The 19,517-nt window shown below is 37.8% G+C and overlaps 1 protein-coding gene across 3 annotated transcripts in view; it reads left to right on the top strand.

Moving 5' to 3' along the window:
* Positions 1-587: 587 nt before the first annotated feature.
* ZNF713 (zinc finger protein 713) overlaps positions 588-19,517 on the top strand; it is a 61,804-nt gene continuing 42,874 nt past the window's right edge. For 2 of the 3 annotated variants that reach the window (XM_015594578.2, XM_025051540.1), the window contains exon 1: positions 588-911. The gene's annotated coding sequence lies outside the window, so the exon portion shown is untranslated. Of the gene's footprint in view, positions 912-1,544; positions 1,601-19,517 lie in introns of those variants that run through there. The other variant, XM_015594579.2, reaches the window with a different exon arrangement.

Below are 19,517 nucleotides of genomic sequence, written 5' to 3' on the forward strand. Positions count from 1 at the left end.
TGTTACTTAACCTTCATTTAGAAGTGATTAATCTGCCATTTATTCACAAGCTAAAGGCAAATATCGAGAAACTATAAATGCCTTCCAAACAATAACTTTGTTCCATTTAAATCGTATGCCTATGGATATCAGTATTTAGCAGTATCTACGAAGTTTCAAAGATGGAAATATGTAAGATTTCATTACAGACTAGCATTAACAGACGAACCTTCCCAACCTGTTTTAGTGTTGAACTACCTTTGAATCCCAAATAAGCAAAATGGTATCCCCATTAAAAGAATTTCATTGTTCTCATCAGTAGACTTGTATTACAAAAAAAAAATTGCATTCAACTATTATTATATTTTGAGTTTCGTCAATATAACAAGGGGTGGGGGCATTGGGGGCGGTATTCCAAGACTGAGGAGAACAACGGCTTGTGCTTGTCGCCTTGGAGACGAAGCAGCGACACTGCGGGAGAGCTGGGCAGTCCAAAGTTTCTGACTGGCAAGGACTATGGGCGAGTCCTCACCACCATCTTCTGGATCCTCGCTGAACAAAATTCTGTGAGGGCCGGGGACAGAGACCCAGGTTTCGCCGGGTTAGCGAGTCCTGGTGAAAAGTAGACAAGGAGCGAGCTGGGAGTTCCGGTGCAGGTGGGAAGCGGTCGGCCCAGGGCGCCACTGGCGCATGCGCATTGGCGAGCCAAAGCCAGCACGGCGCAGTCGCCATTGCAGGGTTTTCTTTGAAACCCACTTGAGGCCGAGGCCTGGTACAGCCTCACGGGCACAGTCACTGGGCGTCATTGGCTCTGGCATTGGGGCACTCACCCTCGCCCGACTCAGTCTGGACTGGCGGCGGCGGCGGCGGCGGCGGTGGAGGCGGTGTCAGGGGGCGGATCTGTCCGGGGCGCCCTTTGTATGTGAAGGCTGGTGAGTGCGGCCCTCCAGGGACCAAGCTGTGGGCGAAGGGAAGGGTGGGCGGGGCCGAGCGTGCCGGGTCCGAAGCTGCCCCTGCTGGACGCGGAGCCCCCCAGCAGCGCCCTTAGCCTTCTTTGATAGGCTGGCCTCCCCTGATCCAAGGATATAAACGTGTTTTTCCCTAATAGCTTCTGCAATTTATTTTTGTGCAGGCGTGGGTGGGTATCATTTTTTGAAACGTTTTTCCTCATCTCAAGATTATTAAAACATTCACCATTATTTTCTTTTAAAGGATTTAAAAAATATCTTTTTTACATTTTCACCTGTATTTTATTGGGTGTTAATTTTGTGATGTTAGTAATATGCCTTCTTCAGTTGTATTGGCTATTGTCAAAGGAACTCAAAGAGTCTGGAAGTTTTGTTAGAAATAAATGATAGAGATTTAGTCAAGATCTTAGACTTTGTAAACTGGAAACACGGCTTGGCAAAAACCTATAAGTGTTCTAAAGAAGAAAGAAGAGTTAAAAGTTCTTAAAAAGTACATTCTTGAGAATTTTCAGCCTTACATTCTTAGCCCTAGGATTTGTCCAGGATAATTGTCAGTCAGCTGACAGGCAGGGAGGACGACGGATGCCAAGTGGTCCTGAAGATGAGCACCAGGAGGTCTGGTCACATCCATTGGTCCAGATAATGGATGTCAGGTAGATGTACTTGTCAGTCATTCAGTGGGTAATTGGAGGGTTTTCTGGAGGTCTAGATGTATATTGACACATTGACACAACACTGGAAAGTTCAAAAAAGTTAAGTTCCCAGGCTAGTTACAAGAATAGTCTTTCCTCATGCCTTAATCTTCAAAATGTTAATAATTTTAGCAGCTTAGTTAAAATGACTCCATTTTATATATTTCCTATCTTCACTCTCTCCTTCCTTATTTCCCTTTTAAAGTCCCTCATTGTCAGGGTGACAACAACGGTCAGTCATATTCCTCAAAGGGGGCATATCGATTAGAGACACACTTGCCATCTATGGGTCAGTCATATTCCTCAAAGGGAGCATATCAATTAGAGACACACTTGTCATCTATGGGTCTTATAACTAGCCAATATTTGTGCCAACTTTAGGGTAAAGCATTAGGAAAGGACCGATTATTTTTATATGTCATATTCAATTAAAGGATAATTGCACTCAGTATTACAGCACGAACTGACACAAGCCTTGGTTTTTAGTGTTAGTACAGCATACATAAATCTTATAAATGATAATAAATATTTCCAAGAAAATAATCATCTCAATTTGAAAAATATTTTTTAAAAGTTTATGTATAGTTGGTATACAATACTATATTGGTTATATTAGTTTCAGGTGTACAGTATAGTGAGTCGACATTTTTATATCTGACAATATGATTACCTCACTAATCCTAGCAATCATCTGTCACTGTACAGACTTATCTCAGTATTATCAACTATATTCCCTTTCGCTTTTTCCCCCCACTCCCGCCCCTCTTGTAACCATCCCATTGGTCTCTTTCTGAGTCTCTTTTTGTTTTGTTTGTTCATTTTATTTTTTTTAGATGCCACATAATGAAATCATATGGTATTCTTTTTTGCCTGATTTATTTCATATAGAATAATACCCTATAGATTCATCCATCTTGATGAAAATAGCAAGATTTCATTATTTTTTATTGCATCATATTCCTGTGTGTGTGTGTGTGTGTGATGTTAGCTATGGGCTTGTCATATATAGCCTTTGTCGAATTGAGGTAAGTTCCTTCTATGCCCACTTTTTTGAGAGTTTTTATCATTAAAAAGTGTTGAGTCTTGTTAAATACTACTTCTGCATCTATTGAGATAATCATATGATTCTTATCCTTGGTTTTGTTGATGTGATGAATCACATTGTTTTGCAGATGTTGAACCACCTTTGCACCGTTGGTGTAAATCCCACTTGATCATGGTATATAATCTTTTTAATGTACTGTTAAATTAGGTTTCCTAGTATTTTGTCAAGAATTTTTACATCTATGTTCATCAGGGATATTGGCCAGAAGTTCTCTTTTTTCGTAGTCTTTGTCTGGTTTGAGTATCAGTGTAATGTTGGCCTCATACAATAAGTTTGTAAGCATTCCTTCTTCAAATTTTTGGAAACCTTTCAGAAGGATAGGTAATAATTCTTTAAATATTTGATAGAATTTACCTATGGTGGTTACCAGAAGGGAGGGAGGAGGGAGAAAATAAAAAATAAAATGTTTTAAAAAATTATGTATATATAGTATGGAAAAAAATTAACTGGCATTAAAAAAAAAAAATTCACCTGTGAAGCATCTGGTCCTGGACTTCTGTTTGTTGGGAGTTTTTTCTATTACTGCTTCAATTTCATTGCCAGTAATTAGTCTTTTCAGTTCTCTGTTTCTTCCTGCTTTAGTCCTGGAAGGTCGTATGTTTCTAAAAATTTATTCATTTATTCTAGATTGTCAAATTTGGTGGCATATACCTGTTCTAAGTATTCTTTAATGATCCTTTATATGTCTGTGGTGTTGGTTGTAATCTCTTCTCTTTCTTTTCTGTTTTTATTCACTTGTGTTCTCTCTTCTGCTTGATAGGTCTTGCTAGAGATGTGTCAATTTTATTTATCCTTTCGAAGAACCAGCTCTTTGTTTCATTAATCTTTTATGTTGCTTTTCTATTTTTTATGTTATTTATTTTTCTCTTTGATCTTTATTATTTCTTTCCTTCTACTTACTTTGGGTTTTGTTTGTTCCTCTTTTTCTAGTTTCCTTAGTTGTAAATTTAGATTGTTTATTTAAGATTTTTCCTGTTTCTTGACATAAGCCTGTATAGCTATAAACTTTCTTCTTGTAACTGCTTTTGCTGCATCTCATAAATTTCGTAAAGTGTTTTCATTTTTATTTGTCTCAAGGTAGTTTTTGATATCTTTGTGGATTTCCTCTTTGATCTATTGGTTGTTTAGAAGCATGTTGTTTGATCTGCACATATTTGTGTTTTTTCCAATTTTTTTCTTTGTATTTGATTTCTAATTTCTTGTTATTGTGATCAGAAAATACACTCAATATAATTTCAATCTTCTTGAATTTATTGAGGCTCATTTTGTGGCCTAACCTGGTGTGCGCATGTGTGCATGCTTCCTTTTCCTTCTAATCTGGGTGGAGTTGCCTAGTGTAAACGGGCTGCTTCATGTACTCTTGGCATGCCCTGTTGTTTTAACTGTAATCAGAGCTGGGTCATGGCTTGGAAGAATTATCATTGCTCTTGGGGTTCCTGGGAAACTTAGATCAAAAATATCATATAGTCTCGAGGTCCAAGATGGCGAATATAGGTGGACACTGAGCTCACCTTCTCACAAGAATATACCAAATATACACCTATATTTAGAAGAAAATCTCCTGAGAGATAACTGTGAGCCAACTGAATAGTCTTTGCACAAGAAGCAAGAAAGGGACTGAGTAGAGAAGGCTGGGGAATCACAAGAGCTGGGTCTGAGCAGGATTGCTTTGCATGCTTGCATCTCAACATTCCACCAACTCTGCCCTCTCTGCAGATGGGGCAAGCCCATGTACACACACCTCAGCACTTAGCTAGTTCGGCTTGCACATGCACATTCAGCAATGCCCCACTCTCTGCACTTTCTCCAGACCAGGCAGCCTTGCGTACAGGTACCACAGCATTTTATTAGCTCCACATTCTTTCTTGGAGGGAAGGCCCCCATGTGAACACCAGTAGTACACCACTGTCTCCACACTTTCTCTGGACAGGACAGACCTGCAGGTGGGAAACCTCAGCAATTTGTTGGCTCCACACTCTCTTCGGGTGGAGGAGCCCCTTGTGTGCACAGCCCAGTGGGAGGGCAAAGCAGCACCATATTGGGTCAGTCTCCTGGTGGAGGGGCCTTTTGTATGCATGCTGTGGGGATCTCCTGTTTCTGCTGGGTCTAGCTCCAGTAAGGGTGGCTGCTATAGCACCCTACAGGTTAGCCAGAGAACCTGGATCAAGCTCCTGCCCACTATCCAAGTTCAGAGGAAACGAAACAATGGCATTCACCAGTCTCTCTAGTCCTGGGTTGTTCCCTCGTCTCCTAGAGGGCTCTCGTGATTCCCCAGCCTTCTTTATTCACTCCCTTTCTTGCTTCTTGTGCAAAGGCTATTCAGTTGTCTAACAGTTGGCTCTCAGGAGGATATGCTCTAAATATAGGTGTATATTTGGTGTATTCTGGTGAGAAGGTGAGCTCAGTGTCCATTTACACTGCCATCCTGGACCTCGAGACTGAACAATATTTTTGATCTGTGTCCCAGGAACCCCAAGAGCTGGAGTGGGGTTACTCAGGGATTTTATTGGTTTCTGCACACGTCCCGGAAGAGAGGTCACATTTCTGGATTCATCAGGTATATAAACAAAACATCTTGAGATGCAGTGATAATATCTAATACTATCCAATTTTATAAGAAAGCTCTTCTCATTGAAGACATTTCAGTATTTATCAAAGTTAAACTCAGTTGACTGTCATTGAGGGCTGCTTGAGTGAACTTAAAGTTTCTGTATGACCAATAATATCTTTAATTTCTAAGGAAAGTGTAAAAATATCTGCTAAGCGATCATACCAATGGAAAACAGACCTAGTCCACAGTACTTCCTAAAAAAGAGGTTAGTAATAGAGGACAAAAACATCCTTTAGCCCATGGATATGCAAGAGTATTTCTCCCTACTCAACCTCAGGGTAGCCAAAGAGATTCGTACCACACAGCCATTGTATTCCATGAAGAGCTACCCAATAAATTCCAGGTCTTCTATCCCAGTCTGTCCCAAACCAATCAGAACCTTTTAAGGTTATAACAGAATTACACTGATGATAGGTATTTCCCCTAACATTCTAGTGCTATTAAGAAACTCTAGTTGAGAATGGTTTTATTGTTCTCAAGATAAAGGAGCTGAACAACTTAAATATCCATATCCAGGAGTTAACCATACAAATCCATCCTAAATTTGTACATATTGTCCATTGGCTATGATGGTTTTGTCAGGATTCTCACTATTTACAGTCCTTAAGTCTACATGGACATTAGCATCATAGGGAATGGAGAAATCATGACCAGTTGTTTCCATAGTGTTGTTAATAGACCATTTGTCAGGTGTTGGCAATGTAATACCAACTGAATTTAAAGTTGAACTTTGTTTATTCTTATATATGGTGTAAGAAAGGGGTCCAGTTTCATTTTTCTGTGTCTGTCCAGTTTCCCCAACACCATTTATTGAATAGACTGTCTTTACCCCATTGTATATTCTTACCTCTTTGTCATATATTAAATAACTATATGCTTGTGGATTTCCTTCTGGGATTTCTCTTCTGCTACATTGATCTATGTGTCTGTTTTTATGCCAATACCATGCTATTTTGGTACTGTAGTCATGTAATATAGTTTGATATCAGGCAGTGTGATACCTCCAACTTTATTCTTAAGATTGAAAGAGCTATTCCAGGTCTCTTATGATTCCATATAAATTTTTGGATTATTTGTCCTATTTCAGTGAAAAATACCATTGGTATTTTGATAGGGATTGCATTGAACCTATAGATTGCTTTGGGTAGTATGGACATTTTACCATGTTAATTGTTCCTATCCATGAGCATAGTATATGTTTCCATTTATTTGTATATTCTTCAGTTTCTTTCTTCAATAACTTGTAATTTTCTGAACATAGGTCTTTTACATCCTTGGTTAAATTTATTTCCAGGTATTTTATTTCTTTAAATGTAATTGTAAATGAGATTCTTTATTTTTTACTTTCTCTTTCTGATAATTCCTTATTGTGTAAAAATGCCACTGATTTCTGAATATTAATTTTGTATTCTGCTAATTTACTGAATTCATTTATCAGTTCTAATAGTTTTTTGGTAGAATCTTTAGGGTTCTCTCTATATAGTGTTATATCATCTGCAAATAATGACAGTTTCACTTCTTCCTTTCCAATTTGGATGCCTTTCATTTCTTTTTCTCGTCTGATTGCTATGGCTAGGACTTCCAATACTATGTTGAATAAAAAGTGGCAAGAGTGGACATCCATGTTTTATTCCTGATCTTAAGAAAAATACTTTTAGCTTTCCCCACTAAGCATGTTAATGTGTATTTGTCATATATCATATTTACTCCGTTGAGGTATATATACCTTCTATTCACACTTAGCTGAGATTTTTTTTATCATAAATGGATGCTGGATTTTGTCAAATGCTTTTGCCGCATCTATTGATATGATCATATAATTTTTATCTTTCAACTTGTGAGTGTGCTGTATCACATTAATTGATTTGTGAATATTGAACCAACCTTACATCCCAGGATAAGTTGATAAATCCAACTTGACCATGGTATATGATCTTTTTAATGTATTGTTGAATTTGATTTGCTAATATTTTGTTGAGGATTTTTGCATCTATGTTCATTAGGGATATTGGCCTATAATTTTCTTTCTTTTTTTTTTTTTTATGTCTTTGTCTGGTTTGGGAATCAAGGTAATGGTGACCTCATAAAATGAGCTTGGGAGTCTTCATTCCTCTTGAATTTTTTGGAATAATTTGTGAAGAGTAGGTGTTAATTTTTTTCTGAATATTTGGTAAAATTCACCTGTGAAGGCATCCAATTACTGATTCAATTTCATTAGTAGTAATTGTCTGTTCAGATGTTCTGTTTCTTCTTGACTCAGGCTTGGGAGATTGTATGTTTCTTGAAATTTGTCCATTTCTTCCAGTTTGTTCAATTTGTTGGCATATAATTGTTCACAGTAATTTCTAATAATCCTTGTATATCTGTGGTGTCATTTCTCACTTCTCTATCATCTGATTTTATTTATTTGGGCCTTCTCTCCTTGTAGAGTCTGGTTAAAGGTTTATTAATTTTGTTTATATTTTCAAAGAACTAGATCTTGGTTTCATTGATCTTTTGTATTTTTTAGACCCTATTTTGTTTATTTCTGCTCTGATTTTTATTATTTCCTTCCTTCTCACTTTGTGCTTTGTTTGCTGTTCTTTTTTTAGTTTCTTTAAGTATAAAGTTAGATTGTTTATTTGAGATATTTCTTATTTCTTGAGGTAGGCCTGTATTGCTATGAATTTTTCTCTTAGGACTGCTTTTTTTGTGTCCTATAGATTTTTGGTTGTTGTGTTTTCATTTTCATTTGTATCAAGGTATATTTTGATTTCTTCCTTGAGCTCATTGTTAATGAATTTATTGTTTAGTAGCATGTTATTTAGCTACCATGTGTTTGTGTGTTTTTCAATTTTTTTCTTATAATTGGCTTCTAGTTTTATACCTTTTTGGTCAGAGAAGACGCTTGATATGATTTCAATCTTTCTTAAATTTATTGAGGCTTTTTTTTGAGGACTAACTTGTAGTTTGTCTTGAAAATGTTCATGTGGACTTGAGAGTAATGTAAACTCTGCTTCTTGGGGGTGAAACACTCTAAAAATAGCAATTAAATTAATCTAGTCTAGTGTGTCATTTAAGGCTGCTGTTACTTTGTTGATTTTTTCTCTGCAAGATCTGTCAATTGGTATAAAAGGGGTGTTAAAGTCCCCTACTATGACTGTATTACTTCTGATCTCTCCATTTATGTCAGTCGGTATTTGCTTTACATATTTAGGTGCTTATATATTGGGTACATAAATGTTTACTAAGGTTATATCCTCTTTTTGGATGGATCCCTTTATCATGATGTAATGTCCTTCTTGGGCTTTTATTATATCCTTTGTTTTAAAATCTATTTTGTCTGATACACATATTGCTATCCCAGCTTTCTTTTCATTTCCATGTGCATGAAATATTTTTTCCATCCCTTTCAGTCTGTGTGTGTCTTTTGATCTGAAGTGAGCCTCCTGTAGATGGAATATGTATGGGTCTTATTTTCTTATCTAATTGGCTACCCTTTGTCTTTTGATTGGAGCATTTAATTCATTTACATTTAAAGTGATTATTGGTAAGTACATAGTTACTGCCATTTTATTCATATTTATGGTGTTTGTTTGTTTGTTTGTTTGTTTGTTTTTCTTCTTAAAGATCTCCCTTCAACATTTCTTGTAATACTGGCTTAGTGATAATGTATCTCCTTCACCAGGGTAGGGAAGTTGTTTTGTCATTATTTCTTTAATTAGGATCTCAATACCATGTTCTCTCTCTTTTCTTTCTGGTACTCCTGTGTTGCAAATGTTACTCTTGGTGTTGTCCCAGAGATCCCTTAATCTTTCCTCCCCTTTTTTGATTCATTATTTTCTGCTGTTCTAATTGGGTGTTTTCTGCTACCTTGTCTACAGAATAACTGATTCAGTCCTCTACGTCATCTAGTCTGTTGATTCCTTCTGATGTGCTCTTCATTTTAGTTATTGTGTTTTTCATTTCTGACTGGTTCTTTTTATGGTTTCTGTGTTCTTTTTAGTGCTTACTAATATATTAAAGTTTTCACTCAGATCATCTATTCTTCCCTCAATTCTTGGAACATCCTTATAACCAGTGTTTTGAATCTATGTCTGGTAGGTTGCTAGCCTTTATTACATTATATCCTTTTCTGGAGTTTTCTCCTGTTCTTTCATTTGGGACATGTTTGTTTTCTCATTTTGGCTGCCTCTCTGTATTTGTTTCTATGCATTGGGTAGATCTGCTACATCTCCCAGTGTTGGCCGGGTTGCCTTATGGCTCAGTGGTGCAGTCTCCTTTGTCACTTGTGCCAGGTGCTCCAGGAGTGTCCATTTTGTGGGTTGTCTATGTTCTCCTGTTGTAATTAAGCTTTGATTGGTGTTGGCACATCATTGGATGGGATTGACTCTCAGGCTAACTGGCTGTGAGGACTGGCCATACCCACAGAGTATGAGCTGCTGTGTATGGTATGACCCCATGGAGTGGGATTCACCCCAGTGAACTCATGTGCCTCTTGAGACCACCTTTTGTGTGTACCGCTTGTGGGGCTAATTAGGTGGTGTGTTTTGTGGTCTGATGCCAGCATCTGCATTTGTTGTTTTGGGGACCCCTTTTGAGGGGCTTCCATGCAGGCCAAGGTCAGTCGCTACCTGTGACTGCCCGAGGCTACCTAGTAGGAGCTACAAAGCTATCCAAGGTTGGTCACTGCCTGTGCTGGACATGGAGGTATGCAGGAGAGGCCACATGGCAAACTGAGGCCGGCTGTCACCAGCACTTGGGGCCTGGGACAGCTCAGCAAAGTGTCCAAGGCACTCCAAGGTCTGAGGATGCCTACCAGCTACCCACAAGGTTCGGTAGTTGAAGAAGTTCCAGGTAGTACATGAGTTGGGTGAGGCGAGTCCCAAGAAGTTACCAGGGTGGAGTACGTGCGGCTCTCCCCAGGTTAGCGCACACCCAGATTTCTCAGATCACACTGAGTCCAGCTGCTGCCCACCTGCCTCAGGCTTGCAGACTCCCAAAATTTGTTCAAGAAACACTGCAGCCTGGGCCAAGGCTTGTTTCCCACCACCTGAAGTACCTATAGAGGTACAAGAGCTGAGGCCTATGGATTGCTGCTAAAAGAGCCTCCTGCTGAGAGGGCAGGGTGGGACTGGTTGCCCAGCCAAGAATATGGCTCCAAAAATTTGAGAGTTGGTTGGGGCAGGGTCCCAGAGAATTACTGTGGTAGAGTGAGCAGAATTCACCAGGCCAATGCAAATTCAGATCTAGCTATTTGTGGGGCAGGCTCAACACAGGCAAGATGGCTCACACCTGTAGGCCACACAGAAGGAGGGCTCAATACAGGGACAATGGTGGTTGTCCATCTAGTCCTCGTCCCGAAGCCACACAACTGAGTCCTTCTTTGTATGTTTCTGGTGCCTCCTGAGTTGCCGGCCCTTTGAGGGACCCCAGGATTAGTGCCTGCAAGTGAGTCTGTGTGTGAGCATTTTAAGGAGACGTTTGGGTTTCCAGCAGCCTTCTGTCTCACCAGACAGTCAGAATCTCCACTGGATTTTACAGCCAGATTTTGTGGGGACTCCTCTTCCCGGCGCTGGAACCCTGGTCTAGGGAGCCTTAGTGTGAGGCTGGGCCCCTTGCTCTTCCAGGACCTCCATGGCTGAGATATCCTCCTACCACACCTGGGTGCAGGGCCAACTTTTTGCACTTCCACTCTTCCTACCTGTCTCATTGTGACCTTTATATGTTCTTAGTTATAAGAGTGATGTTCAGCTAGTCTTCAGATGGCTCTCTAGGTTGATTTTTCTACAATTCAGTTGTAATTTTAATGCGGTCAGGGGAAGAGGCAACCACAGCATTTACCTACCCCACCATCTTGACCAGAACTCTCCAAAACTGTTTCTTGAATGGCATCTGGTAAAATTAGTTTCCGCTGAGATACAATTCTTTATGGTATTTACAGCTACCTTCCAGCCAATATTTCTTTTCCATTGAAGCTCATTGCTGCTTTACTTATAATGATTAGTCGAAGTTCTGTTTTCAAGAAGCCAAGATGTTAATTGTGGCTTTAACATTTGCATGCTTGATCTGCCATTGCATTTCCTTTGCTAATTTTCACTCATTTTTCATGTGTCCAGACACTTTTTAAAAATTTGTTGGGTGACAGGTTAATAAGATTATATTAGTTTTACCTGTACAATCCTATATAATACATCGTCTAAATGTTGCATAATGTGATTACCAACCAAAGTCTAGTGTTCTTCTGTCATCATATATTTGATGCCCTTTACTCTCTTCAGACTCCCCCAACTACCCTTCCCCTCTGATAATGATCATATTGTTGTCTGTGTCTGTGAGTTTTTTTGTTTTGGTTGTTCATTTGTTACTTTCTGATTTGTATCCCACATATGGGTAAAATCATATGGTTGTCTTTTTCTGTCTGAATTATTTCACTTATCATAATACTCTCAAGATCCATTCATGTTGTCACAAATGGCAGTATTTCATCTAGTTTCTCATGGCTGAGTAGTATTCCATTTCATGTATGTACCACATCTTTATTCAATTATTCATTGAAGGACAAGTGTTTCCATGAGTAATGCTGCAGTGAACATAGGAGTACATATATCTTTACAAATAAATGTTTCTAATTTGGGGGGTAGATATCTAGAAGAAGGATTGCTAGGTCATGTGTTTGCTCTATTTTTAATGTTCTAGGGAACCTCCATACAGTTTTCTATAGTGACTATACCAATTTACATTTCACCAGCAGTATATGAAGGTTCCATTTTCAACACAACCTCTTCAGTGTTTGTTATTTCCTGTTTTGTTGATGATAGCCATTCTGACAGGTGTGAGGTGGTATCTTATAGTGGTTTTGATTTGGCATTTCCCTAATAGCTAGTGAAGTTCAGCTTCTTTTCCTATGTCTGTTGGCCATTTGTATGTCTCCTTGGGAAAAAGTTTTCAGTTCTTCTGCCTATTTTTTAATTGGCTTGTTTGTTTTCTTGTTGAGAAGTCAGTATATTTTGGATATTAGCCCCTTATCAGAGGTAGTGTTTGCAAATATTTTCTCTCATTTGGATGGTCGTCTCTTTACCTGGTTGACAGTTTCTTTTGCTGTGCAGAAGCTTTTTAGTTTGATATATTCCAATTCATTTATTTTTGTTTTTACTTCCCTTGCCTTTGGGGTCAAGTTCACAAAAAAACCTCTGAGACCAAGGTCCATAAGTTTACTACCTATGTTTTCTTCCATGTATTTTATTTTTTTAGGTCTTACATTCAAGTCTTCAATCCATTTTGAGTTAATTTTTTGTGTATGGTGTCATATAGCAGTCTAGTTTCATTCTTTTATGTGTGGCTTTCCATTTTTACCAGTAGTATTTATTGAAGAGGCTTTCCTTTCTCCATTATATGTTTTTAGCTCTCTTGTTGAAAGGTAGTTTCCTTTATACATGTGGGTTAATTTCTGGGCTCTCAATTCTGTGCCATTGGTCTGTGTGTCTGTTTTTCTGCCAATATCATACTGTTTTGATTAGTGTCTCTTTCTAGTATTATTTGAAGTTAGGAAGTGTGAGGCCTAGGGCTTTGTTCTTTTTTTTCTTGAGATTGCTTTGGCTATTTGGGGTCTTTTGTAGTTTTATACAAATTTGAGAATTGTTTGTTTTATTTCTCTGAAAATACCATTGGGATTTTTATGGGGATTACATTAAATCTGTATATCGCTTCAGGTAATATGGCCATTTACCAAGGTTAATTCTTTCAATCCAGGAACTCAGAATATCTTTCTATTGGGGTGTGGTTCTTCTTCAGTTTCTTTCAATAATGTCTTGATGTTTTCAGTGTGCAAGTCCTTCACTTCCTGTGTTTAGTTTATTCCTAGATATTTTATCCTTTTTGTTGCAATTGTAAATGGGATTATTTTCTCCATTCTTTCCCTGATATATTGTTAGCGTGTAGGAACATAACAGATTTTTGTACATTGATTTTATATCTTGCAACTTTATTAAGTTTGCTTATCGTTTCTAATACTCTTGTTGAAGTCTTTAGAGTTTTATATATGGAGAATCATGTCATCTAGAAATAGTGACAGCTTTCCTTCATTCCCAATATCGATATTTTTTTTCTTTCTTTCTCTTGCCTGATTGCTCTGTCTTGGTCTTCCAGTGCTAAGTTGAACAGCCATGGTAAGAGTGGCATCTTTGTTTTGTTCCTGATATCATAAGAAAAGCTTTCGGTTTTTCACCACTGAGTATGATATTAGCTGAGGGTTTTTGATATATGGCCTTTATTATGTTGAAGTACTTACCTTCTATACCCATTTTAATGAGTGCTTTAACTATAAATAAGTGTTGAACTTGTCAAATGCTTTTTCTGCATCTATTGATATAATCATATGATTTTTCTTTTATTGTTAATGTGACGTACCACTTTGATTAGTTTGCATCCCTGGATGAACCCAACTTGATTGTGATGTATTATCCTTTTAATGTATTGTTGTATTTGATGTGCTAGTATTTTGTTTAGGATTTTTGCATCTGTGTTCATCAGAGATAATGGGCTCTAATAGTCCTTTTTGTGTGTGTTGTCCTTCTCTGGCTTTGGTGTCAGGTTAATGTTGGCCTCATAAGAAGAAGAAGTATTGCTTCTTCTTCAATTTTATTGCAAGAGTTCGAGAAGGATTGTTAAAACTTCTTTCAAGGTTTGGTAGAATTTACCAGTGAGAGTTTTGTTTTGAGAAGGTTTTTGATTACTGCTTCAATTTCCTTACTACTTACCAATCTGTTTAGGCTTTTCTTATCTTCATGATTCAGTACAGGAAGGGTAAATATTCCTAAGAATTTGTCCATTTCTTCCAAGTTATCAAATTTGGTGGCTATAGCCTTTCATTGTATTCTTATATAATCCTTTGTATCTATGGTGTCTTTTGTAACCTCTCTTTCATTTCTGATTTTATTTGAGTCTTTTTTTTTCCTTTGTGAATCTAGCCAGAGGTTTGTCAGTTTTGTTTATCTTTTCAAAAATTGGCTCTCTGTCATTAATTTTTCTATTATCTTTTTGTTCAGTTTCATTTATTTCCTCTCTGATTTTTTTTTTTTTGGCTTTATTGAAACATAATAGACAAATAGTTGCTTGTATTTACATTGTACAATTCAATGAGGTTTTTTTTTTTCAATTACGGTTGGCATACAATAATATACCAGTTTCAGTTGTATAGCATAGTGATCAGAGAGCCACATAACTCACAAAGTGATCACTCCACTAAATCTAGTACCCCTTTCTCCTCTTACATATTATTACTACATTATCAACCATCTTCCCCAAGCTACACTCTACATCTCCATGTCTACTCTGCGAACCATTTGTACCTCTAAATCCCTTTGACTTTTTTTGCCATCTACCCTAACCCCCTCCCATCTAGTAGCCTCAAAATAGTCTCTGTATCTGAGTTTCTTTCCGCTTTTGTTGTTGTTATTTTGTTCTTCAGTGTTCTTCAGATTCCACATGTACGTGAAATCATGCAATATTTGTCTTTCTCTATCCGACCCATTTCATTCAGCGCACTACCTTCTAGGTCCATCAAGGCAAAATCTTTTTCCATCCCCTTCCTTTTAGTCTTTTAATCTGAAGTGAGTCTCTTGTAGGCAGCACATGTAGGGGTCTTGTTTACTTATTCATTCAGCCATTCTATCTTTTGGTTGGAACACTTAATTCTTTTCCATTTGAGGTACTTGTTGATAGGAATATAGTTGTTATCATTCTTTATTCCTGTTTTTCATATATGTTTTTTCTTCTTAAAGAAGTCCCTCCAACACGTCCTGTAATACTGGTTTGGTGGTGATGAATTCCTTTAGCTTATTTTTGTCTGGAAAGCTCTTTATCTGTCCTTCGACCCTAAATGATAGCTTTGCTGGATAAAGTATTCTTTGTTGTAGATCATGGGTTTTCATCACGTTGAATATTCTATGCCAAGCCCTTCTGTCCTGCATAGTTTCTTTTGAAAAATCAGGTGCCAGTCTTATGGGTTCTGCTCTTGCTGCTTTTAAGATTCTTTTTGTATTTTAGTTATAATGTGTCTTGGTGTAGGCCTCTTTGGGTTCCTGTTTTTTGGGACTCTCTAAGCTTGTATGTCTATTTCCTTTACCAGGTTAAGGAAGTTTTTCATTGTTATTTCTTCAAAAAAGCTCTTCAACTTCTTGTTTTCCTTCAAGTACCCCTATGACATCAATATTTTTACATTTAATTGTGTCCCATAGGCTCCTTAAATTATTATTGCAGCCTTGGCTTCTTTTTTCTTGCCATTCTGATTGAGTGTCCTTGGCTTCTCCATCCTCTATATAGGTCGTTTGATCCTCTTTTTTAATCGCTCTGTTTATTCCATTTAATATACTTTTCATCTCAGATAATGTATTCTTCATTTCTGACTGGTTCCCTTTTATAATTTCCATTTCCATTTTTATGGTTTTTGTCTCTTTGTTAAAGTCCTCACTGAATTCATCTACACTTCCCCTAAGTTCATTGAGCATCTTTGTAACCAGTGTTTTGAACTCTGCATCTGTGAGATTGCTTGACTCCATTTTTCCTAGATCTCTGTTCTGTTCTTTCATATGGTTTCTGCTTCTTTCTCTTCCCATTTTGGCTGCCTTTCCGTGTCTGTTTTTATCTACTAAGCAAAACTCTTAAATCTCTTGGTCTTTTTAGTGCAGCTTTGTGTAGTAGGTATGCAGTGGCACAGTCCTTAGAGGAGTTCAGCTGTAGGCCACATTTAGCCTGAGCCTGTACCCCTCTAGGGCCACCTGTTAAGATTCAGCATGCAATCCACAGATGCTGTGCTTATAGTTGCTTCAAGAGGCCACGCCAAAAACTGTAGTCATCTGCCACCAGTGTGAGTCTAGGCTCCGCTCATCAAGGGGCACCAGACTCGCCAAATATACAGTTGGATGTGGCTTGGGTGGGGCCACGAGTTGGGGGAGGTGGAGTTTCAGGAAGTCCTCTGGGCTAAGTGACCTCTGTTGTCCAATTTGATGATGTCTCAGCCATGGCGGCATGGAGTCCACACACTGGAAGAGGGAAAGGCTCAACAGAGGAACTATGGATACCGCCAGCACTTCTGTACAGAGCAAGCCTCGCCTCCAGCCCCCACTCCAACAACTCAGTGCCCCAGAGCAGCTGACCCAGTGCTGGTGCTCAGAGCAAGTAGATTCGTCACCACAAAAGTCCACTTACAGACAGGGTCCCTTTCAGAGGTGTCTGCAGCTGCCAGCTGCTGCTGCCTCTGTCCCACTCAGCCCCTTGGGACTGGGCAGCCTCACATCCTTGCCCCATCCTATCTTCTGTTGCAGGATGATTTCTTATTTCTCTCCCTAGTCGTAGAGTTTGTTCATCTAGACCCCAGGCGACTTTCCTTGCTGTTTGCTCCTTGTTTCTGTCACAACTTTGATTTTGTCTCAGGAGGATGAACAGAGCCTCTATCATCTATGCCATTTTTTTTTTTACATTCCTCATGGATTTTTATTTTTTCCTCTCTTCTACTTACTTTGGTCTTCACATGTTGTTGTTCTAGTTCTTTAAGGTGTAATGTTAGATTATTTATTCATGATTTTTCTTGTTTCATGAAGTAGGCCTGTAATTTTATAAAATTCCCTCATATTACCAATCTAGCTGCATCCCAACTATTTGGTATATTGTATGGTCATTTTCATTTGTCTCCTGTGTTTTTTGAGTTCTTTTATTTCTTTTACCCAATAGTTTGTTCAGTAGCATGGTGTTTAATTCTCACATATTTGTGGTTTTTCCAGCTTTCTTCCTTTAGTTAATTTACAGTTTCTTATTGTTGTGGTTAGAAAATATGCTTGGTATAAATTCATTGTTCTTAAATTTATTGAGACAAGTTTTGTGCCCCAATTTATGGTCCGTCCTTGAGAGTGTTCTTTGTACACATGGGAAAGAAATATATGTTCTGTCATTTGAGCATGGAAAGCTCTATAAATACTGATCATACCCATTTGGTCTAATGTGTCATTTATCACATATGACAGAACATATTCCTTTTTATGCTGTGCATTCAGTTCCAAATTGCAGAAATTATATTTTATGTTGATAAATGACACATTATTGACTTTCTGGATGCTCTGTCTTTTACTGTCAGTTAGATATTTGGGTTCCTTACTATAATTATATTTTTGCCAGTTTATCCCTTTTGTTCTGTTAGTAGCTGCTTTACATATTTTGGTGTTCCCAGATTGGATGCTTATATATTAATAAATGTTATATCTTTTTGATGAGTTGTTCCCTTTATCATTATAAAATGTCCATCTTTCACTCTTATTACCTTTTTTACCTTGAAATCTTTTTATCTGCTAAAATTTGGCTACATCTGCCTTAATTTGGATGCCATTTGCTTGAAGTATCATCTTCCACCCCTTTACTTTGAGCCCGTGATTGTCTTTATAGCAGGATGAGTCTCCTGAAGGCAACATGTAGTTGGGTGTCTCGCTTTTTTTTTTTTTTTCCTTATCCGTACTGCTACATTGAGCCTTTTGATTGATGAAGTCTGTCCATTTACATTTAGGGTAATTATTGATGTACAGCCATTTTTTTGTGCTCTGTACCTTCATTGTTTCTTTTCCCTTGTGTTTCTGACTGCTATTTTAGTTTCCTAGTTTTCTATGACTTTTTTACCTCTGTTACCTCTTTTTTTATGTTACATGTCTCAACTCTAGATTTTTCTTTTGTGGTTACCATCAGATTTATGTAAAAAAGTATTCCACACATACAGTACTCCTTTTTTCTGTTGATTGCATCTTATCTTCATCCACCTATGCAAGTTCAGGCCTTTCCCTCTCCCTTATTATATTTTTTATTGTAATAAATTATTCCTTTTTATGCTGTGCATTCAGTTCCAAATTGCAGAAATTATACTTTTATTAAATGCTTTTCCATCATTTACATTTATGTTGTAATTAAGTGTTTAATATAATATTCCGAAATAGAGGTAAAATTTCCTGCCGTTGTCTGTTTGTAATCATACTCAAATTTTTTAAACTTTTTTTTATTCCTTTCAACATTTCTAATAATGCAGGTTGTGCAGTGGTAAATTCCCTCAGCCTCTATTTGTCCGGAAAAGTATCTCTCCTTTATATATAATAATTTTGCCGGATTTTTATTCATGGCTGGTGGTTTCACACTTTTACTATTTTGAATGTTTCAGTATTTCATTTCTCTCTCTCCTGGTAGGTTACAGTATTCTCCACCCTGCCTGACTTGCAAATTCTTTCTTTTTTCAATGTTTTTAAATTTTCTTATAAAGTTTATTGGAGTAACATTAATTAATACAATTATATAATATTCAGGTGTATATTATAATTTGACATCTGTATATTCTATTGTGTGATTACCACCCAAAGTCCAGTTTCCTTCAGCTACCATATATTTGATTCTCTTTACCCACTTCACCTTCCCCCATCCCCTATATTTGACTCCCTTTACCCTATCTACTTCTCCCTTCCACTCCCACCCCCTACTCTCTAGTAATCACTAGTCCATTGTCCATGTCCCTGAGTCTCTGTTTTCCTGTTCATTTGTTGCTTTTAGGTTTATATCCCACATATAAGTGATATCATGTGATTTTCAACTTTTTCTGTCTGGCTTATTTCACTTAACTTAGTTATTTCAAGGTCCGGTAACAGTCTTTGAGTGAGCCAAAGTTAGGTATTTTTCTTCTCCAAGGCTGGTTAATCTTTAGTAAAACCCTAGTAGGTTAAGCTCTGGATAAAACAGGTTCTCTTGAAGGCAGGCCTTATTAAGGAAAATAGAGAGCTCTCAATGTATTTCAAAATGGTTACTTTAGCCTTCCTCCTGCCTGAACTACAAAGGACTTTTTCTCTAGTCTTTAGAGAGAGCAATGGGCTTCCTGGTGGTAAACTCACAAGAATGTAGGGTGCCCCTAATACTGGGCCTCTTCAGAGTTTTAAACTGACAAGCTAGCTAGTCTACCTGGAGCCTACAACAATTAGTCAGTTACAGGCTAAAGTCTTCTTACTGATATTGGCTCCAGCTGTGATATTGGTTCTAGCTGCAGGCTTCTTACTGCTCCTGGTAAGCTGTGATTCCCTTTATCTGCTTTGCCTTTCCAGATTTGGGGCAGTAGTTTTGCCCTGTGACCTTAATTCTTTGATGAATCTAAGAAGAGTTGCTGATCT

The sequence above is a fragment of the Pteropus alecto genome, unplaced genomic scaffold, assembly GCF_000325575.1.
Source record: "Pteropus alecto unplaced genomic scaffold, ASM32557v1 scaffold68, whole genome shotgun sequence".
NCBI lineage: Eukaryota > Metazoa > Chordata > Mammalia > Chiroptera > Pteropodidae > Pteropus > Pteropus alecto.